The sequence below is a fragment of the Hyperolius riggenbachi genome, chromosome 2 (assembly GCF_040937935.1).
Source record: "Hyperolius riggenbachi isolate aHypRig1 chromosome 2, aHypRig1.pri, whole genome shotgun sequence".
Lineage (NCBI taxonomy): Eukaryota > Metazoa > Chordata > Amphibia > Anura > Hyperoliidae > Hyperolius > Hyperolius riggenbachi.
In genome coordinates, this window is record NC_090647.1 from 400850020 (window position 1) to 400870756 (window position 20737).

General features: G+C 46.3%; 1 long non-coding RNA gene across 1 annotated transcript; it reads right to left on the minus strand.

Moving 5' to 3' along the window:
• Positions 1-1921: 1921 nt before the first annotated feature.
• On the minus strand, positions 1922-18274 carry LOC137544508 (uncharacterized). Its single transcript, XR_011025889.1, has 3 exons — positions 18169-18274; positions 12478-12643; positions 1922-2622 (listed from the first exon to the last, which is right to left on the minus strand). It is a non-coding gene; the product is annotated as an uncharacterized lncRNA (long non-coding RNA).
• Between the last annotated feature and the right edge of the window lie 2463 nt (positions 18275-20737).

Genomic DNA, 20737 nt, shown 5'->3' on the forward strand with positions numbered 1-20737 from the left:
GCTGAAATGATGCAGCACTTGAACAACAATTTGTCAAGTATGCTTTACAGTGCATTTAAGGGTGATCTCACAGCAAAACAGAAAAAAGGTGCCAGTAAGGTGCCTCCTCCTCCTCCCATGTCCACAGGACATGGATGCTCTAGCGATCTGATGGTGATGCCGAACATGCAGACTTTCTTTCATTCCAACGCCTCGCCTCAGCCCTTCAGGATCCACCCTCTGCGAAAGCCTCGACCGGCAGGTAGCCAACTACATGGCCTTAAGTGCGGATACAGACACTCTGAGCAGAGATGAACTCCTGGACTACTGGGTACGCAGGCTTAACCTCTGGCCAGAGCTGTCACAATTTGCCATTGAACTTCTGGCTTGCCCCACCTCAAGCGTCCTGTCAGAAAGGACCTTTAGCGCACCAGGAGGCATTTTCACTGACAAGAGAAGTTGCCTAGGTCAAAAAAGTGTTCAGTACCTCACCTTTATTAACATGAATGAGGCATGGATCCGGGAGGACTACTGCCTGCCAGAAGACTAAGTCAGTCCCCACACAGTGTCTCTGCCTGCATGCCGCTTGACTGCCTTCTGCGCCACCATGAACAGGGACCAGGACTCCAGATGGATTCCTGAATAGCAGCGGCCGCTAACAAAAATAATAATAATTTTTCTGATTTGTGTACATGCCTAATTTTTCTGGCTGCGCTGTGGCTGCAACAACAAAACAAAAGGCATGTACATGTATCAATTCCCCTTCGTGATCGTTACCTTGCTGCAGTGAAGGGGCTTGCATATCACAATGAAGCAATGACCTATATGAGTGTGTTGGGGGCACACCCAAGATAATTAGGTTGTTGGTTCATTGTGGACAGACCAAATTTGATCACCCTGGACAGTCACTATTGTTCTGTCGTTGAGCTACCTCAGCCCGACCATATGGGCTGGAAAATTGCCATCGCCTGCACTCTCGCCAATGTGCGCACCAGCACGGCCATAACTACACAAACAGCTGTTTGCGGTGCGTTAAACAGTGAGTTTGGTCTGTCAGCGTATAGCAGTACACTACCTGATCCATGGATACACACGCAAGATGTTTTAAAGCACGCCTCCAATTTAGCAATGCAATGTGATTTCTGCCCTTTAGGGATTGTAACCCTACTCTGTGTCAAATACGTAATTTTCCGATGGACTTTTGGCATGTATCACACTCCGCCATGCCTCCCTCCTGGTGTTAGACTCCTTGAAACAACTTTTCCATCACTCTGGCCAGAAATAGTCCCTGTATGTTTTAATATTCGCCTGCCCATTGAAGTCTATGGCAGTTCGCCTGGTTCGTGCGAACACGAATTTTTGCAAAAGTTCGCGTTCACAGTTCGTGCACCCAAAATCTGAAGTTTGAGTCATCTCTACCTGTAGTTGGTAACCTTGTGGATTAACAAAGGCAAATAGTCTTGTGTTTTGTTTTTGTTTGTTTGTTTCTTTCTTTCTTTCTTTTTAAATCTGTCAGTAACTGACTCCATAACTTTCTGATGCAAAAAATAATGTCTTTTTTTTAATAAAAAAATTACTACATTAGACACAGAATAATGTGTAGCTTGCACGTGTCAGACTTAAAGTTTACAAATGCTAACATAATTTCTTTTCTCCACAGTTTTAATTTTCTCCTGGAGAAATTGTGGCCCAGACTTTTAAGGACAATTACTGTGTTCCGGCTGCCTATATGTCCTACACAACGCCTTTTAATTACATTAAAGTAACTTTTTCTCTAAAATAATGAGCACTGTGTGCTCAAATATATAAAGGAACATTAATATGCATAATAAACAAACAAACTGTAAACATGACAACTAAATCTTTATGACCATTTTGTATATGGAAGGCTACATAACATGTCATTCATACACAATAGTTGTGACATGTTGTTTGTGGTTTGTTGTGTCCACTAGCTTGACCACTTAGGTCTGTAAAGACTGGTGTGTCAGGAGAGGGGTGTTGTGGACTTAATGGTCTTTGGGGCATAGGTGGAGCTATGTTAGGGTAGTAGGGGTGTGCAGGTCTATGAGCATAATGTTGCATAGTTGGAAAAGAATAATTGTGATGCTCATATATAGGTTGACCATAATAAGGTGGCTGTACTGGGTGTCTGTATGGAGCAGGAGGTTGACCCATATGAGTCTGCCCATAATAGGATGGGTCTTGGGGTTATTTAGCTGGTTCTGTTGTGAGAAATGTGTCTATAACATCAATGATAGCAAGTTTGGCTGACAATATTTTCTCAGGTGGGATTAAACTGAGTAGAAGTCGAGGGGTCATTTATTTTCTGTCTTGATCTCTTTTTTCCATATGGATTACTGCCTTCTCAATGGTAGATATCACTCACTATGATTATATTCAGCCCTTGACATTCCTCTACCTGCTCTGCTTATATTAAAGCTTTGTCTATACCTATAAGAGGCATTGCGTGAACATGGGGGACTAAAATGAGTGGATGGACTCTCTGGGGAGTGCAGAGGGATGTTCTCCTCAGCTTCTTGAACAGATGTAGCACTAGTATCCACTGATGAAGAGTCAGTAATGTCCACATTTGTACTTGGTGTTTCTGTGGTTTCTTCAGAAGGTAGATTGTCTTCAGTGCTGTTAATAAAGGATAATAACAATAAACTTCAGCTTATTCTGAATAAGTGTGAGGAAACGCGGAAAAGCCGCCGCAAGAACTCAGTACAATATCTGGTTCATTGGAAAGGGTATGGTATTTAGGAGAGATCATGGGTACCTGAATGTCACATGCATGCTGACAAATTAAGAAGGGAGTTCCACGCGTTGCATCCTGAGAAGACTGGTAGGAGCTGTCCGGAGTCCACTCCTCAGGGGGTACTGTGAGGAAACGCGGAAAAGCTGCCGCAAGGGCTCAGAGTGAGGCGGCTGTTTCCGCGTCTAACATGGCGGCACAATGTGAAGAAACCGCCTCATGCCGCATGGGCAGAGCGGTGGAGTCCGAGTTGGATGCAGCGGATTGCACGCATGGCAAAGCTGCTGACATTGTGGTTGGACGCGGGGAGACCGCCGCTTGCTTGGAGAGCGGGGCGGCGGCCCCCGCGCCTGAATCAGCGGATACATTGCAAGACATATCTGGTGTGGCTGGGACTGCTAGTCCACACAGGTTCAGAAGGACGCGCGCGCGCTGAGAGGCAGAGCTTATATGACAGCCAGAGAAGTGTCAGCTGACCAAGCGGGTCAGCTGACATTTTCACCGCCTTCCATTGGTCCAGCACTTAGGGGTGGCGCTGGTGAGCGCTGTAGTATATATACTGGATGCTGGTCATTTCTCTGGTGTCTGCCGTTGCGATCACTACGTGGTAGCACTCAGACCTTGTCTGTATCGGTGTTCTAGCATAGTTTCCAAAGGTGTTGATGATCAAGGAACTCACACCTTAGCATTAGGAATATTGAACTGTATTATTTGTTATGACCTTCTGCCTGCCTGACTATTCCTCTGAACTCTGATTCTGTACCTTTACTATTTCTGATATCCTGTTGCCAAGCTCTGCTCGTTCCTGGACTCTGTATTTGCCTCCTGATTCTGTACTTTGCTATTCTGATACTCCGTTGCCAAACCCTGTCTGTTTATTGGATTCCGTATCTGTCTCCTGCTTATACAATAATATACAATACAATAACATTTCTATAGCGCTTTTCTCCCAAAGGACTCAAAGCGCTTAGGCTCTCTCAGATTCAGTAGTTAGTAGGATGAAGTATTCACACAACAAAAGTTATATTTCTGCAAATGCCAGACTGAACAGGTGGGTTTTCAGTCTGGATTTAAACACATCCAGGGATGGGGCTGTCCTGATCTGTTGAGGTAAGGAGTTCCAAAACATAGGGGCAGCATGACAGAAGGCTCTGGGACCAAAAGTTTCCAAGTGGACTCTGGGTATGACTAGATTATTAGAACCTGTGGATCTGAGAATGCGGGGATTGCTACGCAGCTGTAACATATCTTTCAAGTATCCAGGGCCTAGATTATTCAAGGATTTAAATGTCAGTAGGCTGATCTTGAATAGGACCCTCCATTCTATAGGTAGCCAGTGAAGGGAATGCAGGACTGGCATTATGTGGCAGTGACGGGGTTGGTTGGTTAGCAGTCTGGCAGCAGTATTCTGTATCAGCTGTAGGCGGTACAAGACCTTTTTTGGAAGGCCAGTGTAGAGAGCATTGCAGTAGTCCAGTCGGGATGTGATGAAGGCGTGGACTAAGGTTGGCAGATCTTCTGGGGGTATGAGGTGCTTGATTTTTGCAATGTTCTTCAGGTGAAAATAGGATGATTTCACCACCGCAGAGATTTGAGTTCTGAAGTTTAAATCCCCATCAATTAGAACTCCCAGGCTACGCACATGATCAGAGCTGCGTAGATCCGTGCCTCCTATTCCCAGTGGTGAAGACTGCAAGTTAAGTTGTTTTGTTATCATGCTCTGCCCTCCAATCAGAAGGACTTCAGTTTTGTCTGCATTTAGTTTCAGCCAGTTGTCATTCATCCATTGCTGTAGTTCACGTAAGCAGGCGTTTATAGTTAGAGTTGGGTCTGTCACACCAGGCTTGAAGGAAAGATATAGTTGGGTGTCGTCTGCATAGCAGTGGTATGTCAGGCCATGTTTTTGGATTAGTTTTCCCAACGGTAGCATGTAAATCGTGAAAAGCAGGGGAGAGAGGATTGAGCCCTGGGGCACCCCATACTTAAGTGTTACAGGGGTGGACAGGAAGGGCCCCATAGACACTTTGTGGGTTCTGCCACTCAAGAAGGATTGGAACCACTGAAGTACTATGCCATCAATGCCGCAGTATTCCTGTAGCCTGTTTATCAAGATGTCATGGTCAACTGTGTCAAAGGCTGCAGAAAGGTCTAGCAGTATGAGGATCGAGCACTCTCCTCTGTCTCTTGCCATGAGCAGGTGGTTGCATATTTGGATGAGGGCAGTTTCAGTGCTGTGGTGTTTCCTGAAGCCAGACTGGAATGGGTCATAACTGTTATTTTGTAGGATTCTGGCTTCTAGCTGGAGGTATACAGCTTTTTCAATTAGCTTGCCCAGAAAGGGGAGGTTAGAGACAGGTCTGTAGCTGGTCATTGCATCTGGGTCCAGGGAGGGTTTTTTGAGGAGAGGCCTGATGATTGCTTCCTTCAGTAAAGCAGGAAATATCCCTGATTGTAAGGAACAGTTAACACTTTTGAGGAATACCGGTACGAACAGGTCGGGGCAGTTCAACATGAACTGTGTTGGGCCAGGATCCAGGTCACAGGTAGTTAGGCGGACGTGAAGGAGGATGCTTGATGTGACTTCTTCATCAATTTCTTTGAAGTTTGACCAAGGTGTTACGTTGTCTCTGCTAATGGTCTTCGGCGCTATATTAGGCTCAGATGCTGTAAGTTGGATGGCGGACCTTATAGCGGAGACTTTGTCTGTGAAGAAATGGGCAAATTGGTCACAGAGGTCCTTTGAAGGCTCGATATTAAGTTTTTGACATGCTGGGTTGCAGAGTTTTTCCACTGTGCGGAACAGTTGGGCTGGTTTGTTAACTGCATTTGCAATCTCTTGTGATAGAAAGGATGATTTTTTTCCCGTGATTACCTTTTGGTAGCTCTTCAAGTGGAAGATTAAGGCATGTTTGTCTTCTGGGGACTGAGATTTGCGCCACAGCCTCTCAAGTTTTCGGCCTTGTCTTTTCAGCTCTTTTATAGCGTTATCAAACCACTGTGCATGATGGTGTGGAGTAGTGTTGGGCGAACACCTGGATGTTCGGGTTCGGGAAAGTTCGCCGAACATGGCCGCAATGTTCGGCATGTTCGGGCCGAACCCCGAACTCCCCGAACATCCCGCTTTTGGGGGCCCTATGGGGTCGCAGGCATAAGGGGGGAGCATGCCCCGATCGCGGGGGGGGTCGGAAATTCCCCCCACCCCCTCCGCTAGCGCTCCCCCCTCTGCCCGCTTCCCCATTCAAAAGTTAGGAAGTGAAACTGTACCTGTGCGGCCGGTAGTGGGTGACTGGCAGTGGGCGGCACTATGGAGAGACTGAGGAGGAGGAGGAGTCCGGAGAGTGACGCGTTGAGGGAGGCCGGGCAGCGGGCGGATCAGCAGTAGTACCGTACTACTGCTGATCCGCCCACTGCCCGGCCTCCCTCAACGCGTCACTCTCCGGACTCCTCCTCCTCCTCAGTCTCTCCATAGTGCCGCCCACTGCCAGTCACCCACTACCGGCCGCACAGGTACAGTTTCACTTCCTAACTTTTGAATGGGGAAGCGGGCAGAGGGGGGAGCGCTAGCGGAGGGGGTGGGGGGAATTTCCGACCCCCCCCGCGATCGGGGCATGCTCCCCCCTTATGCCTGCGACCCCATAGGGGGCCAGTATTCGGGCGAACAGGGCCCTGTTCGTGCCGAACAGGGGCCCTGTTCGGCCAGGCAATGAGCCGTTCGGGCGAACCCGAACAGTTTGGCCGAACACCACCAGGTGTTCGGCCGAACGCGAACATCACCCGAACAGGGTGATGTTCTGCAGAACCCGAACAGTGGCGAACACTGTTCGCCCAACACTAGTGTGGAGTAAGATATTTGGTGCGCAGAGGAGCAATGGTCTCAAAGGTGGAGGACACACATTTGTTGTATTTAAACACCAGAGTATCAGGGTCCAAGCTGGAGTCAGTCAATTCATCAAAGCTAAGGTTATCTCGGATATGTTGAGGTGTTAGCCCTTTTAAGCGGCGATATTTTATTTGATTCTTGACCTGGTGTTTGACGGCTGGTATTGAGAGGGAGAAGTGGATAGTGTGATGGTCTGACCAGGCAACAGGATTAATTTCCACATTGGCTATTGACAGCCCAGTATGGAATATAAGGTCCAGAGTGTGACCTTTCCTGTGAGTAGCAGAGCTGATTGATTGGAGGAAGCCCAGTTCATGTAAGGCACGAGGTAGCTCTTTTCCAAATTGTGAAGAGGAGTCGTCCACCCATGTATTGAAATCTCCAAGAACAATCCATCTGGGGTGTTCCAGTGTTAGGTTGCACAGGAGGTCTACAAGTTCCTCAAGGAAGTCTGAGTATTTTTCTGGTGGGCGGTAGATCAGCAATATGTTAATGTTTTCCTCAGCTGAAAGTTGCACCCCCAAGCATTCAAACGAGTTGGTAGGACCTACAGTAAGTGGTCTGATTTTCAAAGCTGATCTAAAGCAAAGTGCAACCCCTCCTCCCCTGCGTTCTTTCCTGTTGCAGTATATCACGTAATAGTTTGTTGGCACAGCTGCCTCCAGGGTGGGGCCAACAGGTTCAGAAAGCCAGGTTTCAGTCACCTTCAGTCTGTACCTTATCTGTCTGTGTGTTAACAACCTGGCTTGCCGACCTCAAGAACTGGCCTTACTGTTAGAGGCAGTTCCCAGATCTGTTAGTGACACCCTCTCTCTCTGGTGTCACTCACGCTCTGTCCTTCCTACACTCAGCCTAGCTCCTCCCCCGGGAGAGTCTAGGCCATCAGAAGGAACATAGTTCTGTAGAAGTACTCAAAGTATACTGTTGCATCTAAACACTCACTTGTTCTCTCTGGTGTCCAGAGGTTAGTAGATATATCTGATTATCGGTGATACTGCAGATCACCAATAATCGGGTATATTCTGTATTCCCGGTGATACTGCAGTTCACCAGTAATCAGACCCTCTCTGTGTTACACCGATCGTTACAGAACGGCAGACCCAAAATGCAAATGGACGCACACACTGACCGTTTGGGCGCACTTGCCACTTCGGTGGAAAACATCAACCAAGTGCTGGGTAGTCACAAGACTATGATTGAAGCCTTGTCTGGTTCTTTAAAAACCCTCCAGACAGCAGTGGATGAGGTGCGATCCCCTCCTAGCTCTGACATACGTTTGCCTGTACCTGAGAAATTTTCTGGTCACAGATCTGACTTCCGAAATTTTAGAAGTAGAGTGTTATCTTACTTTGAGTTGAGACCCCGATCTTCTGGAACTATGGCCCAAAGGGTCACATTTATTAAGACTTTGTTATCAGGCAATTCTCAGACGTGGGCGTACAGTTTGCCCACCGGAGATTTGGCCCTCTCCTCAGTGGATGAATTTTTTAAAGCTATGGCGGTAATTTACGACGACCCAGACCTTGCTGCGACCTCTGAGCGGAAGCTCAAGCTTTTGTGTCAAGGCAAGGGTCCGGTCGAAGATTACGCAGCCGAATTTAGGAGGTGGTCAGTTTCAGCCAGGTGGGACACCTATGCCCTCTTAGATTGTTTCTTATCAGGGTTGTCAGATGAGGTCTCAGATCTCATGTTAAGTCTGCCTGAACCTAAAACTGTCGATGAGGCCATTTCATCGGCCATTCGAGTCGACCGGAGAAACAGACCCGGGGTAGTAGTCACGTAAGAATGGTGTCCTACGCTGCGCCTCCAGTAACTCCACCTCCTCCTGTCTCGCCTCCACCCGAACCAATGCAAATTGGTCGGTCGAAACTATCCCAAGTGGAGTGAAGACGTAGGATGTCTGAGCGGCTGTGTCTTTACTGCGCAGAGGGGGGTCATAGAGTACGTAATTGTCCTAACAAGCCGGGAAACGCTATCGCCTAGGAGTTGTATGGGGTAACACCCTAGGTACGCGACTTTTACCCCTAGAAGATAAATGGTTACTTCTTCCTTGTACTGTCACGTGGGAAGATAAAACTGAGGTTTCTGAGGCTTTTGTTGATTCAGGCTCTGCAGCTAATTTTATGGATTTCGAATTTGCAAAGAAATTGGATATTCCGCTCACCCCGGTAGAACCACCCATTCAGGTTACAGCAGTAGATGATTCCCCCCTGCAAAGTAATCATCGGCTGTCTCAGACACCAGAGGTGGAAGTCACTATAGGGGTGCTACATAAAGAGAAACTGCAGTTTTTTGTGTTACGCATGACCACCTCCACAGTCATCCTTGGCATGCCGTGGCTGCACTTACACTCTCCACACATTAATTGGGCTACCGGTCAGCTAACTAGCTGGTCAACTCACTGTTTTCAGCAGTGTTTAGGGAGGGTGACACTGGGCCAGACCAGGATTCATTTGGAGGGGGTACCAGTACAATATTCCGAGTATTCCGACGTGTTCTGTCCCAAGGCTGCTGATAAATTACCTCCACATCGCCCGTTTGATTGCCCCATCGATCTCCAATCTGGTTGTATGCCTCCCATGATCTCTCCTCAATACCATACCCTTTCCAATGAACCAGATATTGTACTGAGTTCTGAACTATGCGAGACTCTAAAATCTTCTCTACTTTGTACTCAGGTTGGTCATCTATCATCACAGGAGGAGGAGGAGTGGGACCCACATGGACTGCTGGCTTAAGCAGGGACGCATGAAAGGATCTCACGCCACGCATACTGGCAGGCAGATCAATGGCATAAGTGACGTCGTTGATCTTTCTAGTTACTGGAAATGGACCCACATACCTGGGCCCCAACTTAGCTGAGGGCTGTTTCAAGGTCAAGTGACATGTGGACACCCAGACTAAGTCTCCTGGTAAAAACCTCCACTCTAAGGAACGTCTTTTGTCAGCTTGACTTTTTTGACTTTGAAACGCCTTCTCCAAATTATTTTTCACGATCCACCACACGTCTTTAAATGACCTTTGCCAGGCCTCCAGAGCTGGAAACGGAGTGGAGGCGACTGGCAATGGGGAGAATTTAGGCAACTTCCCGGTCACTATCTGGACTGGCCAAAATCCCGAGGAAGAACTTTTCAAATTATTGTGCGCAAATTCTGCGAAGGGCAAAAACTTGACCCAATCATTTTGCGCCTCTGCAACTTAACACCTCAAAAACTGTTCCAATGATTGATTGACTCTTTCCGTCTGACCATTGGTCTGTGGGTGGTAGCCCGACGAAAATGACAGTTCCATGCCCATTTGGTGACAAAATGCCCTCCAAAATCTAGAAACAAATTGGACTCCCCTATCTGACACTATGTTTTCCGGAATGCCATGCAATCGGAAAACGTGGATGATGAACAAATCGGCCAATTCCTGGGCCGAGGGGAGTCCTTTCAAGGGCACAAAATGGGCCATTTTACTAAAGCGGTCGACTACCACCCAAATGACCGACATGCCCTCAGACCTGGGAAGCTCACCCACAAAATCCATGGACAAGTGGGTCCATGGCTCACTCGGGGTGGGCAAGGGCTGCAACGATCCCACAGGTGCCAGCCGGGAGGGCTTACTCCTCGCACACACCGCACACTCTCTAACAAACTCCTTGCAATCGGTTGCCAGAGAAGGCCACCAAGCACATCTGGCCACAAGGTCCTGTGTTCTGGAGGCCCCAGGGTGTCCCGCATTTTTGTGTGAGTGGAACATCTGTAAAATCTGAGGACGAAATGGCAGTGGAATAAACATAACCCCTTTGGGCTTCCCCTCTGGAATATCCTGCTGAAAGGGACCTAAAGTCTCTGTCCAATCTTCCCAAGTCTCAGTTGTTGCTAGTACCAGTTTCTGTGGGACAATGGTCTCTGGGGTGGAGGGCTGTGCTGTCTCCGGCTCAAAGCATCTAGACAGGGCATCTGCCTTAATGTTTTTGCTCCCTGGAGTGTACGTAATTATAAATCTGAATCTCGAGAAGAACAATGACCATCGAGCCTGACGGGGGCTTAATCTCTTCGCTCCCTCGAAGTATTCTAAATTTTTGTGATTAGTGTAAACTGTAATCGTATGTTCTTCTCCTTCCAACCAATGACGCCATTCTTCAAAGGCCAATTTGATGGCCAGGAGCTCCCTGTTGCCTATATCGTAGTTTCTCTCTGCTGGAGAGAACCTACGAGAAAAATAGGCACATGGGTGCAATCTACCCTGCAACCCTGACCGCTGGGACAGCACAGCCCCTACCCCGACCTCCGAGGCGTCCACCTCAACAATAAAGGGATAGGAGGTGTCAACGTGTCTCAGGATGGGTGCAGAGCAAAACAAATCTTTCAAAGTGGAGAATGCATGCAGAGCCTCTGGAGACCAGTGGGTAGTATCTGCCCCTTTCTTAGTGAGACGGGTGAGGGGCGCAATGACAGTGGAGTACCCCTTTATGTACCTTCTATAGTAATTGGCAAAGCCTAAAAATCTCTGCAGAGATTTTAACCCCACTGGTTGAGGCCATTCCAACACAGCAGAGACCTTGGCAGGATCCATAGACAGGCCCGAGGTGGAAATTATGTACCCTAAAAAGGTGACAGATGTTACCTCGAAGATGCATTTCTCCAATTTAGCGTAAAGCATGTTTTGCCTTAGTTTGTCCAATACAAACTTGACATGTGTCCTGTGCTCAGAGAGGTTGTTTGAAAAGATAAGTATATCATCTAGGTATACTAACACGAATTTGCCCAATACCTCCCTGAATACCTCATTAATCAGTTCCTGGAAGACGGCCGGGGCGTTACACAGCCCGAAGGGCATCACTAGGTACTCGTAATGCCCGTCGGGCGTGCTAAAGACCGTCTTCCATTCATTGCCCTTTCTGATCCGCACCAGGTTGTATGCACCCCGTAAATCCAACTTTGAAAAGATCTTAGCGTCGGTAATCTGTATAAACAAGTCATCTATCAGGGGCAAAGGGTAGCGATTCTTCACTGTGATTTTATTCAGGCCCCGGTAATCAATACATGGCCGCAGGCCTCCGTCTTTTTTCTTAACAAAAAAGAACCCTGTGCCAGCGGGCGACCGGGAAGGGCGAATGAACCCCTTGGCTAAATTTTCACGAATTTACTCCTGCATGGCCACTTTCTCTGGCCCAGACAAATTGTAAAGATGTTAGTTTCCAAAGGTGTTGATGATCAAGGAACTCACACCTTAGCATTAGGAATATTGAACTGTATTATTTGTTATGACCTTCTGCCTGCCTGACTATTCCTCTGAACTCTGATTCTGTACTTTGCTATTTCTGATATCCTGTTGCCAAGCTCTGCTCGGTCCTGGACTCTGTATTTGCCTCCTGATTCTGTACTTTGCTATTATGATACTCCGTTGCCAAACCCTGTCTGTTTATTGGATTCCGTATCTGTCTCCTGGTTCTGTACCTTATCTGTCTGTGTGTTAACGACCTGGCTTGCCGACCTCGAGAACTGGCCTCACTGTTAGAGGCAGTTCCCAGATCTGTTAGTGACACCCTCTCTCTCTGGTGTCACTCACGCTCTGTCCTTCCTACACTCAGCCTAGCTCCTCCCCCGGGAGAGTCTAGGCCATCGGAAGGAACATACTTCTGTAGAAGTACTCAAAGTATACTGTTGCATCTAAACACTCACTTGTTCTCTCTGGTGTCCAGAGGTTAGTAGATATATCTGATTATTGGTGATACTGCAGATCACCAATAATCGGGTATATTCTGTATTCCCGGTGATACTGCAGTTCACCAGTAATCAGACCCTCTCTGTGTTACACCGATCGTTACAATAAGTATCATGGCTTTGTGATCATCAGTATAAATACTTACATCCCAGTATCCGTATGTGGCTTGAGGAGGAAGTCCAGAAATGGTGCAAACCTGTATTTTCGCCGGTTTGTGGCCCCGCCACCACGTCTTTGCTCAATGTTTTGCTTCTCCAACTCCCTTTTGAAATTATCATGAACAGATTTTCATTGTGTTCTCAACTGATCAACTGCAAAAGAACAATACATAAATGTTATTTTTTGTTTACATTTGCAGATTCCTTTCAACAGGATACACCTATGCAGCACTACATTTCAAATATAGGTTGGGGAAGCCCACTATACAGAACATCATTTTGGATACCTACAGGTACATCTGTCTGGAACTGCAACAAGACTTCATGCCTCTCGCAGATCATGCAAAATGGGAAAAAACATAGAGCTGTTCTGGGAGAAGCACCATTTCTCAAAAATCCTGGGCGGTGGATGGCAAGCATGTCAGGATGGTAATACCAGTATTATCTTGCAGCCCATACTTTAAAGAGAAACGACGACCAAAAATTGAACTTTATCCCAATCAGTAGCTGATACCCCATTTTACATGAGAAATCTATTCCTTTTCACAAACAGACCATCAGGGGGCGCTGTATGACTGATATTGTGGTGAAACTCCTCCCACAAGTAACCCCTCCCACAAGAAAAGTTCAAACCTTTGTGGGAAATAGCTGTTTACATCTGTTTCCAACTGCCAAAAACCATGTAGCAGCTACATCACCTGCCAACAGTAAAATGTTCACTGGAGTTCCTCTTTAATTATCGTAGGTTCTTCTCGATAGTGCTAATGGCTGTGGTTGATGCAGAATATAAATTTAATTATTATAATGATGTGGGTGCCTATGGGAGCAGTAGTGACTCTGCAATCTTTCGCCACAGACGTTTTGGGATAAAACTGCAACTGGGGCAACTTCACATCCCTGGACCACGCCCTTGTCCTAACACCCATTCACCTGCCTATCCCTACACCTTTATTGGTGATGAGGCCTTCGCCCTTTCAGAAAATGTGATGAGGCTTTTTTCCCAAAGAGCCATGGCAACAGAAAAAAAAAGTTTAATGCGAGACTAAGCAAAGCCAGGAAAGTATTGGAATGCACCTTTGGCATCCTAGCTAACAAGTGGCGCATTTACCACACTGCCATACAAATGCAACAAACCAATGCAGTGACTGTGGTGAAGGCTACCTGCCTCCTACATAACTATGTGTGAACTATGGAAGTAAACATAGTTGAAGAGGATGTCATCCCTCCCACATTTACAAACTTTGGTTGTGCTATGTTAAGAGGAACCCAGAGTGCACTCAATATTAGAGAGCAGATGGCTCAATATTTCCTCACTAGAGAGGGTGCTATACCACTTTAAAAAACATTACTAGCATTAGCTTGTGTTTTTTTTCACAAAACTTATCTTGTTATTGTATGATTGGAGAATTATTCACAATTTTGGTAAAATAAATATATCCTTGTAAACACACTTTTGAAATTTTTGACTATTATTCATTAAAGAAAATGGTGGTTTGTTGCTAAAAATGACATTAGAATAAGCATTGATGGTAAAAACACACAACATTACAAGACACACATTTCTGTGTTTGTATGAGGCCTAGTTTAGTAGTTCTGTATATTAAAAGCCAAACAGTATTACTTTCTTCACAAAAGACCATAGCATTACATAGGTAAACTACATAAATAACATATCTGCTTTGGTTCTATAAGAAAATTCGTCCCATAGGACCTCACAAAAGTCTGCAACTATATTAGCCCACACCATAATGGTCTTGGTGGTGTGTTTGTAGTCAGGATGCTTCTTGTCAAACAATTCCAGGTGGTCCTGGATTTTAGAGATTAGCTCCTCCATACTAAACCAGCTCCTGCAACTCATCTTCATTTTTTTACAGCCATTAGTTGTCTGTGCAAACAGGAAGTGCAGGCTAAACCGGAAACACTTCACATTTAAATACAGGAGAAAAAGCGCAAACGCAATCGCCTCATAAAGTGATTTTGTGAGCATTTTGCACTTTTCCTATACCTTCCATTATAGCCAAAGCGCCTGAAAAATGGTGCAGGCAGCACTTTGGTCAGTGGAAATCAAACGAAACGCGCTGATATGAACCTTCCCATAAGGAATCGTTGCAAAAGCGCTTTTAGGGCAATTTTCAAAATCGTCCGCACTTAACAAAAAGGCAAAAGTGCCCTAGATGTGAACAACCCCTTTAGGGCAGTGATGGTTAACCTTGACACTCCAGCTGTGACAAAACTACAGATCCCATCATGCCTCTGCCTCCCCGAGTTATGCTTAGAGCTGTCAGAGTATTGCAATGCCTCATGGGACTTGTAGTTCTAACACAGCTGGAGTGCCAAGGTTAGCCATCACTGCCTTAGGGTGTGTTAATTGTAGGAGTAGTCAGGACTAGCCTCCCTCAGACTTTCTTTCCCTATACCCCTTCTTCAAACTCTGACCCAACTACTAGTAACTTCTGAATTCTACTCTCGAGCTACTCAACCCTCCTCCTTATTTATTCAAGACAATGTCAGATTTGCTAGCAGAAATCTTTTCTACATATTACCTATGCCTTAATAAATTATTTTCAAAACATTTTCCAGAACTTTAAAAATAGTTAACATACTTTATAGCTACTTACAACATATTTAAATGATTGAACTTCTATTGTGAATTTAAAAATGAATTAAAGTTAGGGACAACGTTCCTTTTCTCCTCAGATGTCATTGGTCTTGTAGCAGTTGCTTCTATTCATTTTAGTTACATAATTTGAGTCATTTGGTTTCTTTAGTCACTATTCTTAGTTGATCTGTCCTTTAACTGTCAAACATGATGTGGCACATGGACATTATGACATCAGAGAGACAGCTAAAAAACCTGTGGCTAAACTGTTAGTAATTCAAATTACCGAAATTAATTAAAAGAGTAATTAGGCATGGGATGAGGGCTAGTTCATCATATGTCTTGTGTGGACATAGACTGAGGCATGACCACAAATCTTTGCCATGGGTGCAGAAAGTACCAGCTGCTCAAGTGAGTTAAAATCAGAAATGACACTTAATTTGACCTATTTAACAAGAAGTACTTTGAATTTTTTGTTCTTTAGTCATAAGCAAGTCTTCTCTGCATATGTTAAATCAAAAACACACAGAAAAATTGTGATCATACTTATAGTGAGGCTAAGAGAAATGTATTTAGGAGGATATTACCAATACAGCACAGGACTATTTACTATAATGTACTACATGTCCAGCTTGGAGATCAGTGTTGCTCGGATACCCCCAGTCACAATTCGAGTGATCACGAATTCGACTCCGCCCACTTTTGAATTGACTCATGATCACGATCACGAATTTAAACAGATATCTGACTCGAGTTCGGTTTTGAGTCGAATAACTGCATGTAATCACGAATCGTGATTCATGATTAAAAACCCGCTGACTTTAACAGTTTATAGCAAAGCCCCCTTACATGGTATAAACACATAATTTGCCAGATATGTTAAAAAGAAAAGTGGAAACAAAAGGACAATGAAAAGACCTTATACTTTTTGAGAAACTCAATTTTAAAATTTCAAAGGAAAAAAGTATACATTTAAAGGGAAGGTTCAGGGAGGGTGGGTAAAAAATAAAAATCAATTTCCACTTACCTGGGGCTTCCTCCAGCCCGTGGCAGGCAGGAGGTGCCCTCGCCGCCGCTCCGCAGGCTCCCGGTGGTCTCCGGTGGCCGACCCGACCTGGCCAGGCCGGCTGCCAGGTCGGGCTCTTCTGTGCTCCAAGGCCCGGCACTTCTGCGTCCCACGCCGGCGCGCTGACGTCATCGGACGTCCGATGATGTCAGCGCGCCGGCGTGGGACGCAGATGTGCCGGGCCTTGGAGCGCAGAAGAGCCCGACCTGGCAGCCGGCCTGGCCAGGTCGGGTCGGCCACCGGAGACCACCGGGAGCCTGCGGAGCGGCGGTGAGGGCACCTCCTGCCTGCCACGGGCTGGAGGAAGCCCCAGGTAAGTGGAAATTGATTTTTATTTTTTACCCACCCTCCCTGAACCTTCCCTTTAAATGCGGTAAATGACAGTTCGTTAATGAAACAAAACTCGCCGACTTTAGCAGTTAATAGCAAAGCCCCCTTACATCCTAAAAATACCAAATTTGCAGGATATCTTAAAAAGATAGTGGGAAACAATATTTTTTTTTTAAATTATTTTTTTTGTGGTGAAAAGGTGGGGTCCCCCCTCCCGAGCCTTTGTAACCCCTTGTCCCCCATGCAGGCTGGGATAGCAAGAATGCAGAGCCCTGGCCAACTGGGACTTTGCACCCTGAGCTTAAAAGGCCCGCATGGTCCATGGTAGGAGGGGCTCCGGGGGAGGGGGCGGCCAAGCCTTCCCCTCCCCCCGGAGCCCTTTCCAATCCATGGACAAGGGGCTCCTCCCCACCTCCGGTGCCCCAGGAGGAGGTGGAGGCGATGACTCCCTGGGGGGGTTCATGGTGGCATCTGAAAGTAACCTTTAAGAAGGGAACCCCCAGATGCCCACCCCCCTCCCGGAAGAAATGAGTATAGGGGCACAAAGTACCCCTTATCCATTTCCCCAAAGGGTTAAACTGAAGGCTTGGCGCCCCTCTCCCCCAGAGCCCCCCCCCATACCATAAACCATGCGGGCTGGTATAGTTTAGGGTACAAAGTCCCAGTCGGCAGGGGCTCCGTATTCTGGCTATCCCAGCCTGCATGGGAGACAAGGGGTTACAGAGGCTCGGAAGGGGAATTGGAACCCCTCGTCATTTTTTTTTAATTCCCACAATCAGCACACACAAAAAATAAAAAAATATATATATTTTTTAAATATTGTTTCCCACTATCTTTTTAACATATCCTGCAAATTTGGTGTTTTTAGGATGTAAAGTGGCTTTGCTATTAACTGCTAAAGTCGTCGGGTTTTGTTTCATTAACGAACTGCCATTTACCGCATTTAAATGTATACTTTTTTCCTTTGAAGTTTTAAAATCGATTTCTTAAAAAGTATAAGGTCTGTGTGTTCATACCATGTAAGGGGGCTTTGCTATTAACCGCTAAAGTCGGTGGGTTTTAACAGTTTAATCACTGCCGCGTCCAGATTCATGATCATGGATTAACCCGTGATCCCGGCTGAATTTCAAGCGCAATCATGGGTGCACTCGAATTCGGATCAACGGTCACCGATCTCGAATTCGAGTACCGGAATTTGGGAGAATTGACTCGTGATCGAGGGTTAACAGTGATCACGAATTCGTGGTGAGCATCCCTGTTGGAAATGCTAAACACACCAGAAGCTTCCGCTTTTGGATACCCTGCCACGGGTTTGCTTACAACCATGCAGAAGGAAATTGGCTAGAGAAAGTAGAGAACCACCAATACACACATAAAAGGAGTTCCCAGCAGGTTTGCGCTAGTGTTCATATCATAATCTTCAGATTCTGCTCTCCCGAAATCGTATCAACAGAGGTGTAACTATGGGGTAGCTTGCAGAAAGTGGCAGGGTGGGGGCTCAGCCTCAGACTCCTTCCTTCCACCTCCACCAGATTAAACCCAAGCATCTTTGATAAAGCTGTTGGGGGACAGCGTACCCAACCTGTCCATCCACCATGCCTCACGTCTGAGCAAGGCATTACGATATTCTCTGCCTTCATGGTGTTGAACCACCTCCAGCACTTGCCATCGTAATTGACTCACAGAGTGACCACATTCAATGAAATGCCTTGAAAGGGGATATTCCCTCTTTTTGCCCTCTTTCTCCTCTCTCTTCTTCAAGGAACCAGGATTGCGTATATTGCTTTTGTGCTCATTGAGCCTAGTTTGATCACTCTTAGGCCCCGTTGACACTTAATCAGTTGCTCTCAGTTATAACTGAAAGAAAACTGATTTTCAAAGTAATGCCCATGTTTTCCTATGGCACCTTTCACACTTAATGCGTTTTAACTGAAATCTTTTTCACAATGCACTGCTATGGAAAAAACGTGTACTAACACATACCAACGCATACTAACGCACACTAACGCACACCAACTGATTAAGTGCAAAGGGCCCTAAGGCCCAGTTTACACTTAATAAGTTGGTATGCGTTAGTGTGCGTTAGTATGCGTTTTTACCATAGCAGTGCATTGGGAGGAAGATTTCAGTTAAACACATTAAGTGTGAACTGTGCAATAGGAAAACAAACAACAAACAAACACAGAACATTTATATCGCGCTTTTCTCCTGGTGGACTCAAAGCTGCAGCCTCTAGGACGCGCTCTATAGGCAGTAGCAGTGTTATGGAGTCTTGCCCAAGGCAAGAATAGGTGCTGGCTTACTGAACAGGCAGAGCCAAGATTCGAACCCAGGTCTCCTGTGTCAGAGGCAGAGCCCTTAACCATTACCCTATCCAGCCACCCTATCCAGCTACCCTATCCAGGAAAACATGGGCATTACTTTGAAAATCAGTTTTCTTTCAGTTATAACCGAGAGCAACTGATTAAGTGCAAAAGGGGCCTAAGGGTCCATTTACACTTAATCAGTTGGTGTGCATTAGTACGTGTTGGTACGCGCTAGTATGCGGTTTTTCCATAGCAGTGCATTGTGAAAAAGATTTCAGTTAAAATGCGTTAAGTGTGAAAGGTGCCATAGGAAAACATAGGCATTACTTTGAAAATCAGTTTTCTTTCAGTTATAACTGAGAGCAACTGATTAAGGAGAAACTCTGAGGGCCCGTTCAGACTACAAAATGCGGACCGCAACGCATGCGGACCGCAACGCGTACGAACGCACGCATGTCCGCGTTCGTATGCGTTGCGTGGCTGATCCCATCACTGAAAAGTGAATGGGACAGCCGCGCGTTTTTGTAAAATCTGCGTGCAGCATGCGTTCCCGGACCGCATGCTGTGTGAACATCAGACATTGCACTCTATGCAATGTCTGATGTCGTGCGTTTTGGCCACCTGCACGCGTTTCCAAAACGCGGCTGGAAACGCGTGCAGTGTGAACGGGCCCTGACTAAGAATTGAACTTTATCCCAATCAGTAGCTGATACCCCCTTATACATGAGAAATCTATTCCTTTTCACAAACAGACCATCAGGGGGCGCTGTATGGCTGATATTGTGGTGAAACCCCTCCCACAAGAAACAAGAAAAGTACTTACTCTTGGCAGTTTCCTGTCTGTGAACCTTGCTGCATTGTGGGAAATAGCTGTTTACAGCTGTTTTCAACTGCCAAAAAAGCATGCAGCAGCTACATCACCTGCCAACAGTAAAAATGTCCCCATGTAATAAATGTCAGAATGTAAATCAGGGATTTACAAGATTTTACAATGGGCAAACACTGACTAAATCATTTATACATACTTATTGTAAAAATGAAGCACTTTTTTTATTACATTATTTTCACTAGAGTTCTTCTTTAAGTGTAAACGGGGCCTAAGAGTGATCAAACTGTGGATTGCATTTCTACAGAAAGTAGTTATGGCAAATTCTATATCATTGTTTAAAAGGGGCTTAGATGCTTTCCTTGCATTAAAACCACCCTGGCGTTCTGATAAGATCGCCAGGGAGGCTGCGGGAGGGTTTTTTTTTAATAAAAAAAAAACTATTTCATGCAGCCAACTGAAAGTTGGCTGCATGAAAGCCCACTAGAGGGCGCTCCGGAGGCGTTCTTCCGATCGCCTCCGGCGCCCAGAATAAACAAGGAAGGCCGCAATGAGCGGCCTTCCTTGTTTTGCTTAGATCGTCGCCATAGCGACGAGCGGAGTGACGTCATCGACGTCAGCCGACGTCCTGACGTCAGCCGCCTCCGATCCAGCCCTTAGCGCTGGCCGGAACTTTTTGTTCCGGCTACGCTGGGCTCAGGCGGCTGGGGGGACCCTCTTTCGCCGCTGCTCGCGGCGGATCGCCGCAGAGCGGCGGCGATCAGGCAGCACACGCGGCTGGCAAAGTGCCGGCTGCGTGTGCTGCTCTTTATTTGAAGCAAATCGGCCCAGCAGGGCCTGAGCGGCAGCCTCCGGCGGTGATGGACGAGCTGAGCTCGTCCATACCGCCAGGCTGGTTAAAAGACATTCATGGCTATAATTACTAGATAATGCCCGGTGATGTTGATCCAGGGATTTTGTCTGATTGACATCTGGAGTCGGGAAGGAATTTTTTTCCCCTTTTTGGGCTAATTGGACAGTGACTTGTAAAGGTTTTTCGCCTTCCTCTGGATCAACAGGGATATGCGATGGTGCACACTGGTGTTGTACTTTATTTTCTTGTTGAACTCGATGGACGTAT